Consider the following 20,417-nt stretch of genomic DNA (forward strand, 5'->3'; position numbering starts at 1 on the left):
AAAGATTCATACTCACATGCTTGCTTAGTGTTGGCAGTTTTAATAAAGGTTTACATCTGAGTTTTAAACATTTCTTGAGTATTTCTCTGTGCTGGATGTTTTTGGGATAATAGATGAATAAAGACAGAGAAGAATGTATTATAAGAGGTGCTTCAGGAGGGTTGCAAATGCAGTGCTACAGAAGCAGGAAGAACTTGAGAAGGTCTCCCCCAGGCTCTGCAAACTCTGGGTAAGGTTTTCCCAGGTTTGAGTGAAAGGCACTCTGATGGGACTGCACTTTGTGAGCAAAGTCTGAGAATCAAAGAATGGAGGTGGATACTGGAGGAAAACAGGGACAGCACATACCTCTGCCCCTTTCCCTTTGTGGTTCCATTTCAGAGATGTGCTAATGGTGGGTATTTCAGCTGGAGTAGGTGGTGCGAGTGGAGACCCTCTGGTCTTTTGGGAGGGATTTTCGGTGAGCAGTCCTGCATGGACAGCAAGAAGCCCTCAGGGTGGAAGACAAGGGCTAACTTCCCTGAAGTCCTTGCCCTGTGTGGCTGGGCAGCCAAGTGGACCCCTCTTGGACTTGAATCAGCTCAGGTATGCATAGCCCTGGGACTGCTACAGGCTTGCAGCTGGTCTGGTCACCTGTTTCATCTGTCTGGGCTTTGTCTCTTCCACTTATTCTCAATGTAATGAGGAAACTGGCCTTTGCCTTTGGAAGACCCCATCAAGAAGGCCCCTTCTCCAGGTCTATGGAGACCAAACCCAATGTCAGCAGGAAAGGGATCAAAGGACCTGTAAGAAGGTTGCTTGGCGGTCTTTTTCTGAACCTGCTGAGGGCTCTTCTTGGAAGACTGCAGGCATATGAAGCTGAGCTGGAGTTCCTGGTGGCCCCTGCAAGGATATCAGTGATGCTTGGATATAGTAGCTAATAGACTGGAACACATCATGAGAGGGTTGCTCCCTTTCAAAGTAACTGTCCAGCTTTCAGATTCCATCAAAGACAGTCTCAGCTTGGTGCCCTTTATTGCCTTCCCACACCTGCCAAATTCTAACTTGCTCTTGGAGCTCATAGCAGACAAAGGTCTCTAGCATGAATTTCCTAATGTTGCTTTGTTTTTGTAAACATTTTTGTGGTTACCTTCTTTTGTTTATGGCATTGGTTTTCCATGTATGGTAGTCATATAGAGTTTCTTTTAAAATACATTTAAGTTAAAATGGATGAGATTTAAAGAAGAACCAATAATTATGTGAATTATAGTTACAGAAAGTTAATAAATATAGTAAAAATTGTACTGGTTGTAACTGATGATTGAAGTCTGGGGACATCCAGAAGTTGTCCCTAGTAAGAACTCTGCCCTCAAGGGTATATTGGAAGCATTGGTGCAACGTATATGCACTTGAGACTTGACTCTTTGAGTCATGCCTCTTTGGGGCATGACCTTGGGGAAGTCTGATTAACTTCTCAAGGCTTGGTTTCTTTAGCTATAAACTCAGAATGTACTATCTCATAGGGTCGCTGCAAGGATCAAATGATATAATACACACAAAGCAGAGGCTGAACACAGAGCCAGCTGCACTAAATACTAAGGTGAGCAATTATGATTTTTGTTGTTGTTAGAAAAGCACCTTTAGGGGGCGCCTCGGTGTCTTAGTTGGTTAAATGTCTGACTCTTGGTTTCGGCTCAGGTCATGAGCTCATGATTTCATGGGTTTGAGCCCTGTTTCGGGCTCTGGGCTGGCAGCTCAGAGTCTGTTTGGGATTCTCTCTCTCACTGCCTCTCTGCCCCTCCCCTATTTGTGCTGTCTCTTTCAAAATAACTAACTAACTAACTAACTAAAAACCAAAAAAAAAAAAAAAAAAAAAAAAAAAAAGGAAAGCACCTTCAAACACTGAGGTGCTACCCAACCTTTATTGGTTGCTTATGTGATGAGCACAAATTTTGCATTCTTTCCTCAAAGTGAATTTTTTTAAACCTTTTTTTAATGTTTATTTATTTTTGAGAGAGAGCGAGAGAGAGAGAGACAGCAGCGTGAGTGGAGGAGGGGCAGAGAGAGAGGGAGACACAGAAGCTGACGCAGGCTCCAGGCTCTGAGCTGTCAGCACAGAGCCCGAGGTAGGACTCGAACTCATGAACTGTGAGATCATCACCTGAGCCAAAGTCAGATGCTTAACCGACTGAGCCACCAAGGTGCCCCTAAAACCTTTTTTAAAATTGAAGTATAGTTGACATACAGTGTTATATTAGTTTTGGGTGTGCAACATAGTGATTGGACAATTCTATACATTACACAATAGTTAGTACAATAAGTGTAATCACCATACAACATGATTATAATACTATTGCCTATATTGACTATGCTATACTTTTCATCCCTGTGACTTATTTATTTTATAACTAGATGTTTGTACGGCTCAGTCCCTTTGACCTATTTTGCTCCCCACCGCCTCTCCCTCCCCTGCCCCCCCCCCCCCCACAGTGAGTTTTGATGAGCATGAAATGAAACCAAGAGGCTTTGGGTGTGGGGGAGAGTGGGAAATAAGGAAACAAACATTTCCTGGCCATATATTGTCAGTGAGGTGATTGCACTGTTGTTAGGAATTCTTCACCCCTCTCTGTATCAATACCTTTTGCCAGGTGCCTTTGTAGTTTCCTCCACTACAGAAGGATGTACACATCCCCTGCCCTTAATTTTGGGCGTGGCCATGTGACTTGCTTTGGCCAAGGGAATACTAGCTGGCATGAGGCAAACGGTGGGGTAATATATGCTTGTGCACTTAGGTGGGGGCTCTTCTGTTGAGGAGACAGGACAGTGGAGGACTGCCTGGCTAGCTCGCTAGTCTCTGTGGAGCCAAACCCTGTTAGGCCCAGTCTGCATCAGCTAACCACCCAATGGTTGTTTTTTAAGCCACTGAGTTTTGGGATGGCTTTAAAAATTTATTTATTTATTTTTATTTTTTGAGAGAGAGTGAGTGAGCGCAAGTGAGCACGTGCTAGTGGGGGAGGGGTCGAGGGAGAGGGAGAAAGAATCTTAAGCAGGCTGCACACCCATCGCTGAGCCAGATGCAGGGCCTGATCTCATAACCTTGAGATTGTGACCTGAGCTGAAATTAAGAGTCAGACACTTAACTGACTGAGCCACTCATGCACCCATAGGGTGGCTTTTAATGCACAATAACTGTGTTGGTGTTGGTGACCCCCTACTAATAAGCACCTGTACGGGAGCTTTTTCTTAGTTGTTTAATTTGATCCTCAAACATCCCCATTTACTAAGACTTGGAGAAAGCCGAGAAAACTGAGGCTTGGAGAAAACCCTCCTGGTCCATGGCTGCACAGAGAAAAGAGCAGAACTTGGAGGCAACCATGACTTCAAGAATGTGCTCTTTTCACTACTTCATGGAAGACTGGGATGGTGAGAGGTAGAACACAATGTGACTGGTTTCACAGCCTGGTCGAAGGCTGGTCCCATCTATAGTCATCCCTGAGACCATGTTGGCCAACATCATAAATCTAGGACTGTGACATCACAGGATGACTCAGACAGGAGGTGGCAGGACAGGGAAGCCCTGCTGAAGGGCTGGGCGGTTATAAAACCTCAGTCTAAATAGGGACAGGGTGGTAACATTAGTAGACAGGGCTGGGTCGCAAAGTGGGGTGGTTTGGGTCAAATAATGACTGAAATTTATTTTGGAAAATATTTTCCCAAGTGTCTCACGGAGCCTTGTGGGAATGAGAAATTGATGGGGAAAGCCGAGAGGGAAAGCTGACCAGGTTGAGAAGGCATGGCCAGCAGGGCTTGATTTCATAAAATTCAGGCATCACATGTTCCTGGGAGCAAACTCTTGCTCATCCTTTAGAACTCTTCCCTAGTTCCCCTGCCATGAGATCTGTCCCTAGCATAGGCCAACTCAATCCCAAATCCCTCTCTCATTCTTCAGTGATTAAATCACAACCATTTACAGAACACGTATTAAGTGCCAGACACTGTTCACTGTTCTCAGCACTTTACACCTTTGTTTACTCTCTCAGTCTCCCCTACAACCCTAATAGGAATAGGAGATATTCCTATTATCCTCATTTTACAAACGAAGAAGAAAAAGCCACAGTGAAGTGAAAAACCCAAGCTCGTACAGCTATTGAGAGGCTGAGATTTTAATGCTGGAGGGTAGGGTAGGGTCTGAATTACTATGCTGCGTGTTTACCGCATAGCCTTGTAATGATCTGATTCTATTATTAAATGAGATAATGCACGTCAAGCACTTAGCTCATGGTCCAACATTAGGGAGAGATCCCCAAATATTCTTATTAATACCAAGTCCTACTATATTGATATGAATTTACTTACTACCTTCTAATAGCTGCTTCCATAGTTCTCCTTAGGGGGGGAATTTTTTGTGGGGAAAATACTTCAGTGAGTGGTTGGGATGGAAGATGAACCACCTCAGGAGCTGGCGTCAGCTGGAACCAAGGCCTCATGGCAGGAAATGCCCTGCACAGGAAGATGAGAAGAAATCAGGGATTTGGTGAACTGGAGCGAGTTGAGGATGAAGATAGGAGGGCAAGAAAGAGCAACAAGATAGAGGAAGATTCTGTCATGAGATGAGACCCCTTCCTGGGACCTGATTAAGGTCATCAGTGCACTTGTTAAATTTTTTTTTTTTAACGTTTATTTTATTTTTGAGACAGGGAGAGACAGAGCATGAATGGGGGAGGGTCACAGAGAGAGGGAGACACAGAATCTGAAACAGGCTCCAGGGTCTGAGCTGTCAGCACAGAGCCTGACGCGGGGCTGGAACTCACGGACCACGAGATCATGACCTGAGCCAAAGTCGGATGCTTAACCGACTGAGCCACCCAGGCGCCCTGTCAGTGCACTTGTTAAACAGACCATGCCCAGCAGGAGAGATTGTTGTTTGTGGCGGGAGCAGGAGAAGCAGCTGAACTTGATGTTACAGTTGAGGTGCTGTTGGATGATGGCCCTGGAGATGCCAGTTTCCCAAAGACTGTGGGTATTAGAGAAGATGAGCCCACTAGGGATTAGCAAAAATCCCAGGGAGGCCAAGGAATTTTCCTTAGATCCTAAAGGATCAGGAGATCTCCATCTGACATCTGGGTGAGGTTGTTATTACCAATGCCATTATTAACATTCCTTTCCCCCTCTATGGAATGCAGGCTTCTGGAAGGCACTGTTCATTTATCTTGGCTTCCCAAGGCCAGTTCAGTGTATGCAACTGAGTAGGCCTTTGACACATGGTTCTTGAATGAATGAATGAATGGGCTTTGAACAAGGGTCAACAGTGCCTGTGCAGATGTATGCCAACTCAGCCATTCTTTGTGTGTGTGTGTGTATGTGTGTGTTTTAAGGAGGCCCTGTGCCCAATGTGGGACTTGAACTCATGACCCCATGATCAAGAGCTGCATGCCGAGCCAGACAGGTGCTCCATCAACTCAGCCGTTCTTAATATCTTATCACAAGGAGGTGCTCTGGGTATCTCAGTTTGTTCATATCTGAAGTTGTGGACCTGCCTGCCCTGTTTTTGACCTGCTTCATGCTTTCTTAACTGCTACTGATGCCACACCCAGCTGTAACTCTGGACTCATTCCTTAGACTTGAATTTGAGCATGGTGCTGTATGGGCCTCATGGCTGCCATTTTCTCCTACCACGGGCTGACATTACAACAGTGGTTCTCACCTTGAGACAGTTTTCCTGTTCAGCAGACATTTAGCAACATCCAGATATATTTTTGGTTGTCACTACTAGGGAGATTGATACCGGCATTTAATGGGTGGAGGCCAAGGATGCTTCTAAACATTCTACAATGCACAGACAGCCCCCTGTCTTGGTCAGCGGGGGCTACTATAACAAAATACCGTAGACTGGGTGGTTTAAGCGACAGACCATTATTTCTCATAGTTCTGCAGTATGGGAACTCCAAGATCAAGGTGCTGGCAGATTCAGTTTCTGGTGAGAGCCTTCTTCCTGCTTGGTAGATAGCTGCTTTCTTGCTGTGTGCTCCTGTGAGCTTTCCCAGGTGTGAGTGTGAACAGAGAGAGAAATCTCTCTTTTTCTCCTCTTATAAGGGCACTAATCCCATCATGAAGGTACCAGCCTCTTGACCTAATTAAACCTAATTATCTCATAGGGTATCTCAAATACCATGTCCAAATACATGTCTAAATACCATCATATTGGAGGTTAGGGCTTCAACATATGAATTTTGGGGAAACACGAACATTGAGCCCATAACACACCACAACAAAGAGTTATTTAGTCTAAAATATACATGATGCTGAGGTTGAGAGACCCGGCATAAGAGTGTTATGGTTAAGAGTATATTTATTGGAATGTAGGAGAACGGTTTGGGTCCAGCCTCTGCCAGTTACTTTAAGACAGAGATGAAAATTTTATCTACCTTCAAGGTCAAGGGGATCAAACTGGGTCTGGCCAACAACTAGCTCCTACCCTCTCCTCCCTGTAGTCCCCAACACACACATTTAAAGTAGTGTGGACAGCCAGATTTCTCCATGGCCCCGGGACAGACCTCGTGTGGGTTCAGATGCCTCCAGGGCCATGTGTTACTAGTTCAGAGACCAAGGCTGGAGAAACTAGCTCTTTGTCCCATGAGCCATGACACGCTCCAGCCCTTCTATGCACTCAAGTCTGGGATGTGAGCCCCTTTGCTGGAAGTAACTAATTGTTTTGCTTTAATCATCTTATACCCTGAGGAGTTAGTTTTGGGGCATAACATAATTGTGAATGTAAATGGGTACATTCAACTAGGCAAATGAGATTTATATAAAAATCTGGTTTTACTAAACAAAACACATTTTTGGGTGGGTGGGGGGACAGGCAGCTCTATTCTAAGAAGCGGTAGCTCAATCTCAGAATTTATGCTACAAAAATTTATTGCACATTGACAGAATGTCAGAGCAAGAAGTGATGTCAGAGACCATCTTGTCAAACTCCCTCACTTTATATTTGAGAAATGGAGACCCAAACGGGAAGATAAATTTCCTCAGCATCACATCTTAGTGACAGAAAAGTCACAACTGAGGGCTCCTCACACCCTGTCCAGGCTGTTTCTACCCCACCATGACGCCTCTTGTGAAAGGGAGTCCCTATCAGATTAGATGCCAAGGCATAGGTGATTTCCACCTAACTTTTAAGTTCAAGCTTCACACTGAACAAGAATTTGATTTTCAGAATCATCTCCTGCAATGGGGCTTTAATTGAATTTCTTTTTTCTTCTCTTGGCCTGGAGAGAGCATTGAAGCAACTCCCTCTGTGGGTGCCTCGCTCCATACGTAAACACATGTCTACCATATATACACAGGCACACACATTTGTCATTCCTTCCCAGAATGACTTAATGATTTCCATGTAACCAATATGTTGCAGCTGTTGGTTTCCTTCAGGCTGAAGCACTCAGAAAATCATCAGTTATCAAGTTGCCTTCCCGCCACTGTTTTTTTTCCAAGCCCCATACATGTTCTCCCTCTCTCCTTTAAAAAACAAGGTAAGAAAAAAGTAAGAAGAAGGTAAGAAAACAAGTTATGACACAAATATTGGGACCCTAATTCTAGCCAAATCCTGGCACAGGGTCTGTCTGTAGGGAGCAGTTGTGTTTTTATGGGGGTATTCCAGTAGGTGACAATTTTAGTTTGCTCTTACACGGCAGACAGCTTCCAATCAGGAGACACAGAGAGAAAGGTTAGGGGTCAGGAGGTGGGAAAGTGTGCTTTAGAGAAGACAGTATACTCTGTGGATTTGGTCAGAAAGACTTGGGTGCACATTCTTACACTGCCATTTGCTATCTTTGTGACCTTGAGAAAATTGCTCAACATCTCTGAGCCTCAATTTTTTTAATCTTCAAATAGTACCTGAAGATTAGAGGGAGTGCTCAATAAACATACGTCTCCACCTCCCTGCTTCCTTTCCCACCCTTTGATGTTTGTTTGTTTGTTTGTTTGTTTTTGGGAGAGAGACAGACAGAATCCCACGCAGGTTGCAGCACCCAGTATGGAGCTCAACTCGGAGCTTGATCCCACCACCGTGAGATCATGACCTGAGCCAAAATTAAGAGTCAGATGCTCAACTGACTGAGCCACCCAGGTGCCCCACCCCCACCTTTGATCTCTGGCCCATGGAATATAAGAGATAGGTATTTTCTGTGAACGAGTGACATTGAACCTTCAGTACCTGCCCGACCTTGCCCATGACTTCTTCTAGAAACTGCTTGCCTAGACTGTGCAGAGGACCTTTCTGTCCTGGCTTTAATGCCAGCTCCTTGGACCCTACTGGGGGCTACACTGCCCAGATGGCTGCTGCTAGGCCCAGGCCTGAGAGATAAGACTGGTCACAGCAATGAGGTAAGTCTGTGAGGAGCAGCCTGGACCCACCTGGTTGCCTAGAGCTCTTATTGTCTGTTTCATATTCTTCATCCCTCCTTACCATGTATCTATTCCCCTCACCCTATGTTTGGTCTGGACTGTGCTATTAGTCTCAGCTCCATCCTGCTCACTCTGCTGCCTTCTCACCTTCTCAAAGCCTGGCCCCAGTCATACCTGATTTAGAAAATGTATCTGTCAATGGTGACCTCCTCAAGGGACCCCCAGGGGCGCCTGGGTGGCTCAGTCGGTTAAGCGTCTGACTTCAGCTCAGGTCATGATCTCACAGTTTGTCAGTTCAAGCCCCGTGTCAGGCTCTGTGCTTACAGCTCGGGGCCTGGAGCCTGCTTTGGATTCTGTGTCTCCCTCTCTCTTTGCCCCTCCCCCACTCCTTGTCTGTCTCTCAAAAATAAATAAATGTTAAAAAAAAAAAAGGGACCCCCAAATCAAGTTCTTGGACTCCACATTCAAAACCTCCTGTGATCTGGCCCCCATCATGTCCTCCACATGCCATCCAAAAGGAAAACTTGACTCATGCCTTTCTATGAGCTTTTGCCCTGCTGTGTCGCTGTCAGAAGGGCCTCTGATCATAGGTCAATATCCAGTAAAGCATGCTTCTCCCAAGACCCCGGGCCTAGTTCTCTCCTACTTGTTCGTCTGTTTACTTCTCTGTGCTGGGGTTGGGGTCCACCCCTTGGAACTTCCCAGTGCCTGTCCCTTGTCCTCTCTTGACTTTTATACTTTCTACCTCATATTGTAGTTACTTGTGTATAGGTTGCTTTTGGGGCTGAACCACAAGGGCAAATGCCTGCGGGAGGATGACATGATGTGTTAATTCCAGAGAGGAGGAAGAATAAACTTGGCTTTCTCCACTTCAAGGGTCTGTGAGTGGAGGACAGGGAGAGAGAGAAGCGGAAGGAGGGGCTGGTGAGAAGCTAGGTGCCAACATCGCCTCTGAGCTAAAGTGCCGTCTCACAGGACCTCTCTGGGTTGAGGAGAAAGCTGATGAGGAAGGTAGGGGGCTTCTGCCTGATTCTCGTTTGGACTTCCGGGAAGAGACACCCTCATGGGCATCCTCCCCACCCCCATTCACTCCCACTCTGTCAGCCTCAGCTTGAGAGAGCCTGAGTCTGCATTCTGGAGATACCTTCAGTTCTCCTGTGACGTGGAAAGGAACCAGGGGCTTCCATAAGTACCTGAGGGGCATTTAGAACTTAGTGGAGGCTCTGGCTGGGGCTCTTGCTGAGGAAGATTGCCTCAGTTGCCAACCAAACATGGCCCAAGTTCAGACCCACAGCCCTCCCCCACCCCCCAGTGCAGACTAGCCAAAGACCATTATGAGGTCAGAAGACCCCCACCTTCTCTCCCCCTGCTCCTTCCTTGCCCCAAAGACACAGTAAGCCCCAATATACCCAGACATGTCTTGGGAACGAGGTGGGAATTTGAAAGATTGAGTATTTATCCAAAGGGATCTAGTCATCCCAAAGACACCACTTAGCCCAGCTCTGTTGGAGTTATACCTGTGATAGACTGAACCCATAAACTGAAAGGAGACTATCCAAACCATAATAGGCCGAGATATTACTAATTGACAAGTCTAAGTTTCTCTACCCACTATCCGTGGGGTGAGGATGCCTATGAAATTCTAGAAAATAAGTAATGAACAATTCCTTTGTACATCTGAGTGTAGCTAAAGCCTGTCAGCCTGATATATAATTGTTAGAAAAGGTGTTTATAGCACCTTGTGTTATAGAAGTAATAAAAAGTCCTTGTGAATGAACGGATGCAAGCATGAGTACATGAAAGAATGTAGGATTCGTTGTAAGACTGTTTCTCAGTTCCTACTAAATACCTGTTTTAATTCTTTCTTCAGGGTCTCAGGAACAAACAAAATACATCCCAGCAGAATACACATGAGGTGTGTTAGAAAACAACAAGCTTTAGAGCATTAGCCAATATATAACATTGCACAGTAGACTAATGGTAATATTAAATATGGATTAAACTGCATATTCAGTGTAGATAGGCACTATATTTGGGGATAGTCTCTGATAACTCCCTCATATGACATCTAATTTTTAAGCTCATTACTAAACTTTAGAGTCCACCAGCAGTCCTCTGTGATCCTAAGCAACACAATTCAATGCAGAAATAGAAAAAAAAGTGTCACAGACTCCTCAGAATTTAGCCACATCTCTTTGCTAGGCACAAAGGAGGATGGTGAAACTAAGGGTATGTGCAAAGGTGAGATAATTAACTTCCCCAGGGCTATGAAAGGCAGCAAAGGGCGACATTGAGCTGGACCTTGAAGAATGAGCCATTGTCCATCTGAGAGAGAAGGTAGGGATGGGCATTCCAGGTATAGGGAACAGCATGTGCAAAGAGATGGAAGCATGAGGAAGCAGGGCATACTTAGTGGTAACACTTGGTGATACCTGGGAGGAGAGAGTCTTAACTATTAATGACAGTTATTTTACAATGAGTGCTCAGATTACATGTTTTACATTAACCCATTCTACACTGGACCCTGTGAGGTAGATACTATTGTTCCCACTCTATAGATGAAGAAACTGGGGCACAGAGAAGTAACATGCTCAAGATCACAGAGCTGGGAATTGATGGAATCAGGAATCAAACCTAAGCAGTATGTCATACTAAGGTAACCCGTTTCTCCATATTATCTCATTTAATCATTCCCAGAGTGATGCTCTGAGGTATAGATGCTGACATTATAGAGACACAGAGATGTTTGTTAACATGCCCAAGATCACACAGCTGGGAAGTGGGGGAACAGAGATTCTAACTTGGACAGAATTTAGAGCCCACTCCTAATCTTGCACCCCTTGGCATCCAGGACACTGGCAGAACTGTATTGAAGCTGCCAGTTTTATAGCTTCCTGGTTCCCTCCTCAGAAGTTGGGCTACTTTAGGGCATGGAGCATGCAAAATTCTTTGCCACTGTATCCCCTGCATCTAGCATGGCGTCCAGCACACAGCAAGTGTCCTGCCCAGAGGGTATTTGCATTTTAAATCATTGAGAGGCAGTACAGTAAAGTCACTAAGATCCCAAACTCCAAAGCCAGCCTCTGTGGGCTCAAGTCCCAGCTCAGCCACCTCTAGCTGTGTAATCTTAGGCAAGTTCCTTCACTCTCTGTGTCTGTGTCTTTATCACTGAAATGATGATAACAACAGTACTAACTTCATCAGGTTGTGGCACTGAGTTAGTGCACATAAAGACGAAACTCTCACATGTAACACATTCTTTGTAAGTTTTTGCTATAGCATTCTTTGTGCCGCCCAGTCCCCTGGTATCTGGTTTAGGGAACAGGGAGACATCATACAACTCAAATGACAGATTTGTAGTTTACCTCAGCAAGTCTGGGGCTAAAGAACACGGGAGACATTCAGCAATCTTGGGCATGTGTGATGACAGTTGACAAAGATCATATCTGCCCTGACACTACCTTCAGAATGCTTATCACTGGGCTCTGTATCCCACTTACCAGTGTATTGCATGTGCTGTCTGCTGTATGAGAGCATGGTTTAGGGAAATGAGGCAGGTTTTCAATTTTATCTCTGCCAGTGAGTAGGCAGAGATAAAATTTACTAACTTTAGGTAAATTCCCTAATCTCAGCTGTGTCCACAGTGAAGTGGGGATTATGTAATAGAACCTACCCCGAGGGGTGCAAATTCAGGGGAATAACCTAAGTATCTGACATTATGCTGGTAAGGAGCAGACCCTCAACACATGTTTGCCATCCCCTTCTGTCCCCCAGCCTGGTGTTTACATCTATTCATTGCTAAATCTCCCACAATTCCTTGCAGAGAGTAAGTACCTAACACAATGCTTGATGAGTGCACAGAGGAAGGCTTGCTAAAGGCCCTGAGATGGATTTGAGGACATTAAAGCAAGCTGCGGGGGAGGAGGGAGGAACAAGGGAGAGCTAGTGGGGACCCAGGAGGGGGCCTTTACATTATTATGGTAAACACAGCAGAATTTACTGTTTAAAGTTAAGGCAGAGCCTTACTGGAGAGAGGAGGACAGTCAGGGTGGCTCCCAGAGTTGGGGAGAAGCCAGAGGGGGTAGGTGGGTGAGGAGCATGTTGGGTCCCCAGGGCTCCCCAGCCTATGCCTTCCTTGGAAGGGTGGGCAGGAGCTGCCAGCGCCTGGGAAGCAAGTGTGGGTGAGCAGGAGTGCAGAGGGAGCTGCAGAGGGAGGGGGCACTGCTGGAAGTTGGGGCTTGGGTCACTACAGTGAGGGACTGGTTGGTCCTGCCATGGCAGGTCAGAAGCAGGGCAGCTGATATCCCTTCTGAAATTACAAAAACATACATCTCTCATGCTTGTCAAGGGCTCTGTAATTTGCACAGCCTGTAGGATGACTACGGAGTCATCCATCTGATCCACGAGGCATCATGATCCACAGGTGCCATTACCCCATGTGACTGATGGGGAGTTTCAAGGTGTCAATGGAATTTCTGATGAACATGCAATAGAGTGTATACAATGATGAGGGTGAAGTTAACTTCATCTGTGGCTAACAAAGGGGCCATTAAGCTGGCTCTTGAAGTATGAGCTGTTGTCCATCTGAGGGACAGGGTAGGGAAGGACCTTTCAGGCACAGGGAATAGAATGTGCAAAGGGATGGGAGCATGAGGAAGCGTGGTGGATTTAGGGATAATAATAGTAACTATTCCTAACATATACTGACAACACACATGTGCTAAGCACTGGTTAGAGGCTTCACAAGCTGAACTCAATTGATCCTCACAATGACCCAGTCTGGAAGATGCTATTGGGATCTCCATTTTACAGATGAGGAAATGGAGGCACAGAGAGTTAAGTGATTTCCTTAAGGTAACAGTGATAATGAGTGGTGAGGCTAGGACTCCACTTAATTCACTCAAGACAGGCAGACAGTGTGATCAAGGTGTGAAGGGCTAGGCAGTTAGGGAGGAAACATATGGCTAGGGGGGTGGAGTGAGGCCAAATGATAAAGCAAGGCAAAGGGATTCGGATTCTATCCTACTGGCAATGGGGGGGGGCACCAATGGTCTAAGCAGGGAATTGTCAGAAAAATCAGTGTGGCACCAGGCAGAGGGTGAATTTGAGAGAATGAGGTCACTGGGGGTGTGTTGGGGAGACAGCCAGACTCTTTGTTCTTATATGTGGACCAGGCTGCTCTTTCCATCTGGATGACCACCACCTACCCTGAAGTTCAAGTTCACACACCATCAGCACATGGGTTATGTTATTTCACAAGCTCTCCTGGGAGGCAAGGGACACATGTGACCCTAAGATATGGCTGTGGCACCTTCTGCATCACATTCTCTTGTGTCCAGTGACTGTGTTTTAGCTGTTTCTATATTCCTTGGATTGCCAGACATCTTGTATCTCTATATTCAGCACACTATCTAGGATTCCTTATTTCCCCAGAAGCATGGGCCAGTATGAGAGTCCTTGAAAAGGTATTTCAAGAATTCTTCCTGGAAAGCTCTTCCACCAGGTATAACTCTAGACAAGTGCCTGGTCTAGACAAATGGGCTGCTTTGCTTTGTTCCTCATGTAAGCGTGGGCTGAGCCTGCCAGACAACCATAGTGGCAAGTCAGTTGACATGCCCACCAGTCCCAGCTCTGAGACTAGCTGTGTGACCTTGGTCAAGGCATTGTACCTTTCTGTGATGCACCCAAGAAAAAGGGGGTTCTATCAGACAATGTAGACAGTATCTCCATTCTCCAGCAAACAATGTTTGCTGTTTCTGGAACTTTACTTTCACATGTCTGATTTTTCTCATTTGTTCAACATATTTTTGTAGGGCCAGGCACTGTGCTAGATGCTATGGACACACTGGTACAAGACAGACACAGCCCTTGCTATCATTCAGGATGATTGTTTACAGCAATTGTTTCCATTTAACATCTATGTTCTCTGCACCTATTAGTTTCCTGATCTTTTTGTAGAAGCTATGAGAGACATAGAGAAGGTTAAGATACAGTGCCTGTTCTAAAGAAGCTTTTTATCCAAAACCACTTCCTTAAGGGGAGACCAGCCAGCTAAATACGGACAGAAGGACTACTTAAAAGATCTTGTTTACAATTAGATAAGTAGCCATACCGGACCCTGTTTCGTTTGGGTATTGCTTCCAGGGTCAACCCATCTCTAAGTGCCCCAGGAGCAGTAGAGCTGTAAAATGAACATGGCTCAGTGTGCCCACAAGATGGCGGCATTCTAGTAAATTCCCAAACAGCTAAGGCCATTGGGGAACAGTGCCCTCTGTTGACGTGGAGGAGAGAGGTCACTTCATCTCTTAGAAGGATTGAGAGTAGGTCTCATCTCCAGTGTTCAGTCAAAGTACTGACCTTCTGGAAAGTCCTGGGGGGGACAGGAAGCAATGGTGGCTGACAAAGGAAAATGACACTAAATGTCACTTTATTCAATCCAGAAGATCTTTCTGGACGCCTTCCCTGGGCTCCCCCATCCCTAAATTTGTGTTTGATGATCTTCTCTGGGCCCTTCCACCAGAGCACCTGCCATATTGAATTTTCATTGTTGATTTATCAGTCTTTATCTTCTGTACAGCTAGGACCATATCCATTTCCTATCAGAACACCTGATGACTACACAGAATCTGGCTCAGAATGAAGACAAACCTCTGTTGAATGAATGGAGTTTATCCTAAGCAAGAACTTAAAACAGACTCTCACTTGACTACCATGACCTTTAGTGAGGGCATTCTGGGCCATTAATATCCTTGTCCTCAAAAATGGAAATTAAAAAGATGGGAGACCAAGAGATGCAGTCCAAAATATCCTAATGTGAGTTGTTGGGGGAATGGCCAGGATCAACTTTACATCTACCTCTGCCCAAAAGAGATCAGCCTTGTCCACATAGCCAGAAAGTCAAGGTAGAGAAGATGGAAAATCCAGATCTGGTTGACTCTGGTGCCTGTTGGAGAAAAGTGTGGCCTTTAAACTGGGTTTCTGCCTCACTTACATCTCTACCCAGGGAGGGAGGCATGAGTTTTAGCACTGTAAGAGGGTCCACCAACTGGAACAAGCAGGTTCAACCTGCTTCTCTGCCACCTTCCGTCGAGGCCCTGACCCCTGCTTCCTGGCACCTCTGCCTCTGCTGCTGGAGCTCCAGCAAAGAGGAAAGCAGTCAGAGGCACTCCCAAGGGCCCATTGCATTCCCGCCCTGGCCAACGCCAGCCCGGGAACAAGTGGAGAGCCCCTCTTGGAGGAAGTGATTCAGAAACCGCGATGGCCTGGCGGCCCGCCGTGACTCACAGCACATCAATGGGGGAATTGTCTGTGGAGGCTGTGAATACCAAAGCTCTTTTCTTTCCTTCCTCTTTTTTTTTCCTTTCTTTTTTGCCCTCCCCATGGCGGCACTGTGCAACACGAGGGCTGCCCAGAAACATGTGTTTCTCATCATTGGCTCCAATAGCTGCCTTGGAAGACTGGGGAGAAAATAAGACCGAGAGGGAACAGGTCCCACAAGAGGACTGCAGCGGTTAAGGGGGAGGGGGCTTCTCTTTTCCTGTGCCTGAGTCCTATTTCACCTTCCCTATCATCACCAGCATCCCCAAAGGCCATCTGGAATGGAGGAGAATCAAATTTTGGACCCGGGAGAAAATCTTAGCGTATGTCTCTTCCAATACCTTTGTCTACAGATGAGGAAACTGAGGCCCCAAGAAGGGAAGAGGCTTGCCAAAGATCCCACAGCTAAGTTATATCTGACGTCTTACTTCAGTGACTGCATTTTCCTGTACCCCAAATCAGGAAATGTAGTTTGACAAAGGATGGATTTTTTTTTCATGAGTAGTGAAAAATGAGAAGTCATACTAAGTTTCATTATAAATCTATCAATTGTCCCTTTGCCCTTATCTACCAGTCTCAGGAAACTGGCCTGCATAGGGTCACTTCTGAGGTCATTTGCAAAATCTACAGGCCGTTTTGCAGTCCTTGACTGACTGGCTGTCTCTGCAGTATGTGACGCTGGTGCCCACTGGCTTCCAGTCAGCACCCCTCTGTTTTGCCTTCTTACCTCTCTAGCTTCTCCTTTTCAGCACCCTTTGCTCCCTATCTGGCTCTCAAACGTCCAAGTTGCAGAAGGTTCTGTCCTAGGCCCATAAACATGTTCATGGTTTCAGTGCCTAAAAATTAGCTGATAACTCCCAGATCTGAGCTACAAACGTATGTACAGCTGCCTTCTCAGCATCTTCGCTGGATGCCCCAAACTGAACTCACCATTTTCCTCCAAAGTTCTTTGATCGCTTTGACTTTATTGCCAAGCAAGATGGGAAGATTATAGCTAATGCTTTGAAGCATGTGCCTTGGAATCTCACAGACCTGGGCTCAACTCCCAGATATGCCACTTAACTAGCTATGGGGCCTTGATCAAGTTACCTAACCTTCCAATTTCCCCATCTGTAAAATGGGGATAATAAAAATACCTACTTCATAAGACTACCATTAAGAGGAAATGAGTTAATTCAATTGCATTAGCACAATGCCTGGCACATAGTAAATGCTCAATAAATGTGAGCTGTTATTTTTATTATGCATCTCAGCACCCTCCCCACTTGAGCCACACTGAATCCTTACCATTTCCTAAAGACAAAAGGCCCTTTTGTTATTACTCCAGGCCATTCTCCTCATTTAGGATGCTATTCATACTCTTTCTCTCAGGCAAACTCCTACTCACCCATCAGACTGAGTCCAACTGTCATTGCCCTTAAGAGAAATTAGCAGCTCATTCTTTTGTTCTTATAGAGCACTTTGTTCCACTGCTACTGCATACACTGAGTCCTAATTAGCTCCCTCTCTACCCTCATCTCGCACTGCCTCTCCCATCACACTCGGCTCCAACAGTATACAAGTGCCCAAGATAGCCACATTCTTACATATCTTGAGGTCTTCCCATGTGCTGCTCGCTCTGCTTGCAAGGCCTTTCTTTTCAGGGCACATTATCCTGTAAGAAGATGCCTCTTCTGAGAAACCTTGGAAGTTGAAGGCTGAGTTAGTTGTCTTTTCCTTGTGTCTCCATGGTGCCTTCAATAAGTTTCTGTAACATAACTCACTGGACTCCATTTTCAATGCTGAATTATCTCCCTTCTCCATTAGACTTTACTGTGTCTTACTCATAACAAGTACTCATTGAACATGTTCTGTGTGCCACGCACTGTGCTTGGTACTGAATTGCATTAAGGGATGAATGAATTTTCTATTTCAATGTCTATTCTTGCTCCAGACTGTGAGCTTCTGAAGATGATGAATGAATAACATGAGAGGAGATGGGAACTGTCAAGGAAAAGATCCACTAGTGGTTGTGGGGTAGGGCATTAGAGAATGACTTGTAGTAATATTCATCCCACAAACATTTGATGAGTACCTACTATGTATCATGCACTGTGCTAGATACTGGCACTATAACTGAGCCAAATGCCTTACAGTCTAATGGGGAAGATGGACACAAAAAACAAAAACAAAAAAAACAAGCCTCATGGACAATGTGATCAGTGCCATGATGGTGTTTGCAGAGGGAGACTGACAGTAGGGTGAGCTTCCTGGATGCATGACCTAGGCAGGTGCACAGAGCCTCACACTCAAAAGGGCCCCCTGCTTGGTTTAATTCTATGCTATTGCCACCTTGAAGTACTTAATAATCTCACCTTTGAGATTGTGAGATTGTGTATAGTAAGTGGTGATAATGGAGCATGTACATTAGGAAAGGAGATATGTGCAATGTGTGTGTCCTCTGCTGTTCCTTGCCATCCCATTCACAGACAGCCTCCTACAGCCCACGAGAATGGAATCCCAGTGGGCCTGTGACACATGGGAGTTCATTGACACTCATAGCAAGCACAAGTTAAGTCTGTAACATCTACAGCTGAGTAAGTAGGAAGTGCTATACTTGCTGTTCGAACCAGTACTTGCCTCAAATGCAGAAAGAAGGCACTGGTGTCCTAAGAAAAACAACCAAGAAGTCCTCTCCTTGTCTTTCCTATTGGCCAAAAACTTATGCTGAAGGAAAGAGAAAGATAAGACAACCCACAGTTCCTCCTTCCAGTCTTTCCCTACCCATCAATAAGCCAAAAGTAGAGAATGTTGGTAGACTGCACACATATTGAGAAGTGGAATAAAATGTCTGGTTTTGTGATGCCTTTCTACTATTCTGGTAAAAAGGAAATACACATGTGTGGGCTATGAAATATGAATTTCATTGATTCTGTATGTGAGTTAAATGCTCTTACATTTTCCTATCAATTTGACATTGCACAATCTAAAAGCAAGTGGTAAAATCCATGCTTACGATTTAAAAATTTGTTTATTAACTTTTTGTAGTTAGAATGCTATTAAATAGCAAAATTAAAAAAAATACAAGTTGGGAGAGAGAGAAAGAGAGAGACCATGGGAAAAAGGAAAAGCTTTATATTTTAGTACCTTTGATGGTACATCTCCCCTGCGTTTTGAACAAGGGACCTTGCAAATTATGTAGTTAGCCTGGATTGAGAGAGAGGGAAGTGTCTTTGAGTTTTGGCTTTGAGTAGTGGATATGAAAAGCATCTCAGTGGTCCCCTGGTCAGGCCTTCTCTGTTCATCACCCACCATATTGCATTTGAAGAAGCTGAGAGCCAGAAGTGGTCTCAAGGTCACTTGAGATGCAAATGGTTAAGCTAGGGCTAGAACTCAGGTCACATGACCCCATTCTTTTCTTTTCTTTTCTTTTCTTTTTTTTTAACGTTTATTTATTTTTGAGACAGAGAGAGACAGAGCCTGAATGGGGGAGGGTGAGAGGGAGAAGGAGACACAGAATCTGAAGCAGGCTCCAGGCTATGAGCTGTCAGCACAGAGCCTGACGTGGGGCTCGAACTCACGGACCGTGAGATCATGACCTGAGCCGAAGTCAGACGCTTAACCGACTGAGCCACCCAGGCGTCCCAACCCCATTCTTTTCTTAAGTCTAGTGTTCTGCACATGATATGTGCTCTTCCGTCTGTGAGGAATCCTACCTTAGGACTTGGAAATAAGATACTCCTATGGAGGTCAAACCATCTGCTCAGTACATGGGGACTGATATGCAAACTAATATGGTTTTGATCCAAGGCCAGGGAGGCTGGACCAGCACTTGGTTAAAAGTAAGATGTTGTGTTCTAGGGAAGATCAAGTGGGCAGTGTTTAAGTCCTCATGTTTTTTGACTTAGCAGACACTATTCAATCAAACACTTGCTTTGCTTGGCCTCCCACATTCCACCTCCCTTAGTCTCCACCTTCCTGACTTTGTAACATTAAAGTGTCTCAGGGGTCAGTTCTCTGACCTTTTCTCTTTTTATGTCCATGCTCATTCCTTTAGTGATCTCATCTAGTCTAATGAGCCTTAAAACAATCTACATGCTAATGACTCATCTATTTATATTTCTAGCCCTGACCTCTCCCCGAATTCCTTCCAACATATCTGATGGCCTACTGGACATCTCCACTCCAATGTCTAACAGGAATCACACATTTAAGACAAAAAATCAACCCTTGGATACCTCTTTGCCCAAAAAGTGCTCCCCACCTCTGTTAATGGCAGCTTAATCATTCCAGTTGCTTAGGTCAAAACCTTTTATATCTCATGTCCAATCCATGGGCAAATCCTAAAGGCTCTGCCTTCAAAATATACCCAGAATTTTACCCTTTCCTACCACCCCACTGCGTTGCTTTGAGGTCCAAGTCACTATCATCACTCACCTGGATTATTCCTATAACTTCTGGACTGGTCTCCCCATTTTGGCCCTCATCTTTCTTTTAGCCAGAATGATCTCCTTAAACCATATGCCAGAATGTGTCACCCCTTTGCTCAAAACCTCCCGATGGTTTCTCATCTAATGCTGAAAAGCAGCCCAACCCTTATAATGGCTGCAGAACCTGCCAGCATCCAGTCCTGGGGCCTCTTGGACCTTAGCCCTCACTTATCCCCCTCAGTCGCTGGCTCTGCTCCAGTCATGTGGCCTCCTTGCTCTTCCTCCAATTCACCTGAGATTCTCCCACCTTCG

The 20,417-nt window shown here is 45.3% G+C and overlaps 1 protein-coding gene across 7 annotated transcripts in view; it reads right to left on the bottom strand.

Moving 5' to 3' along the window:
- SYN3 (synapsin III) overlaps window positions 1-20,417 on the bottom strand; it is a 460,089-nt gene that overhangs the window by 106,266 nt on the left and 333,406 nt on the right. The gene's annotated exons all lie outside the window — the stretch shown is intronic.

This window comes from Panthera tigris, chromosome B4 (genome assembly GCF_018350195.1).
Source record: "Panthera tigris isolate Pti1 chromosome B4, P.tigris_Pti1_mat1.1, whole genome shotgun sequence".
In the NCBI taxonomy this organism is placed as follows: Eukaryota; Metazoa; Chordata; class Mammalia; order Carnivora; family Felidae; genus Panthera; species Panthera tigris.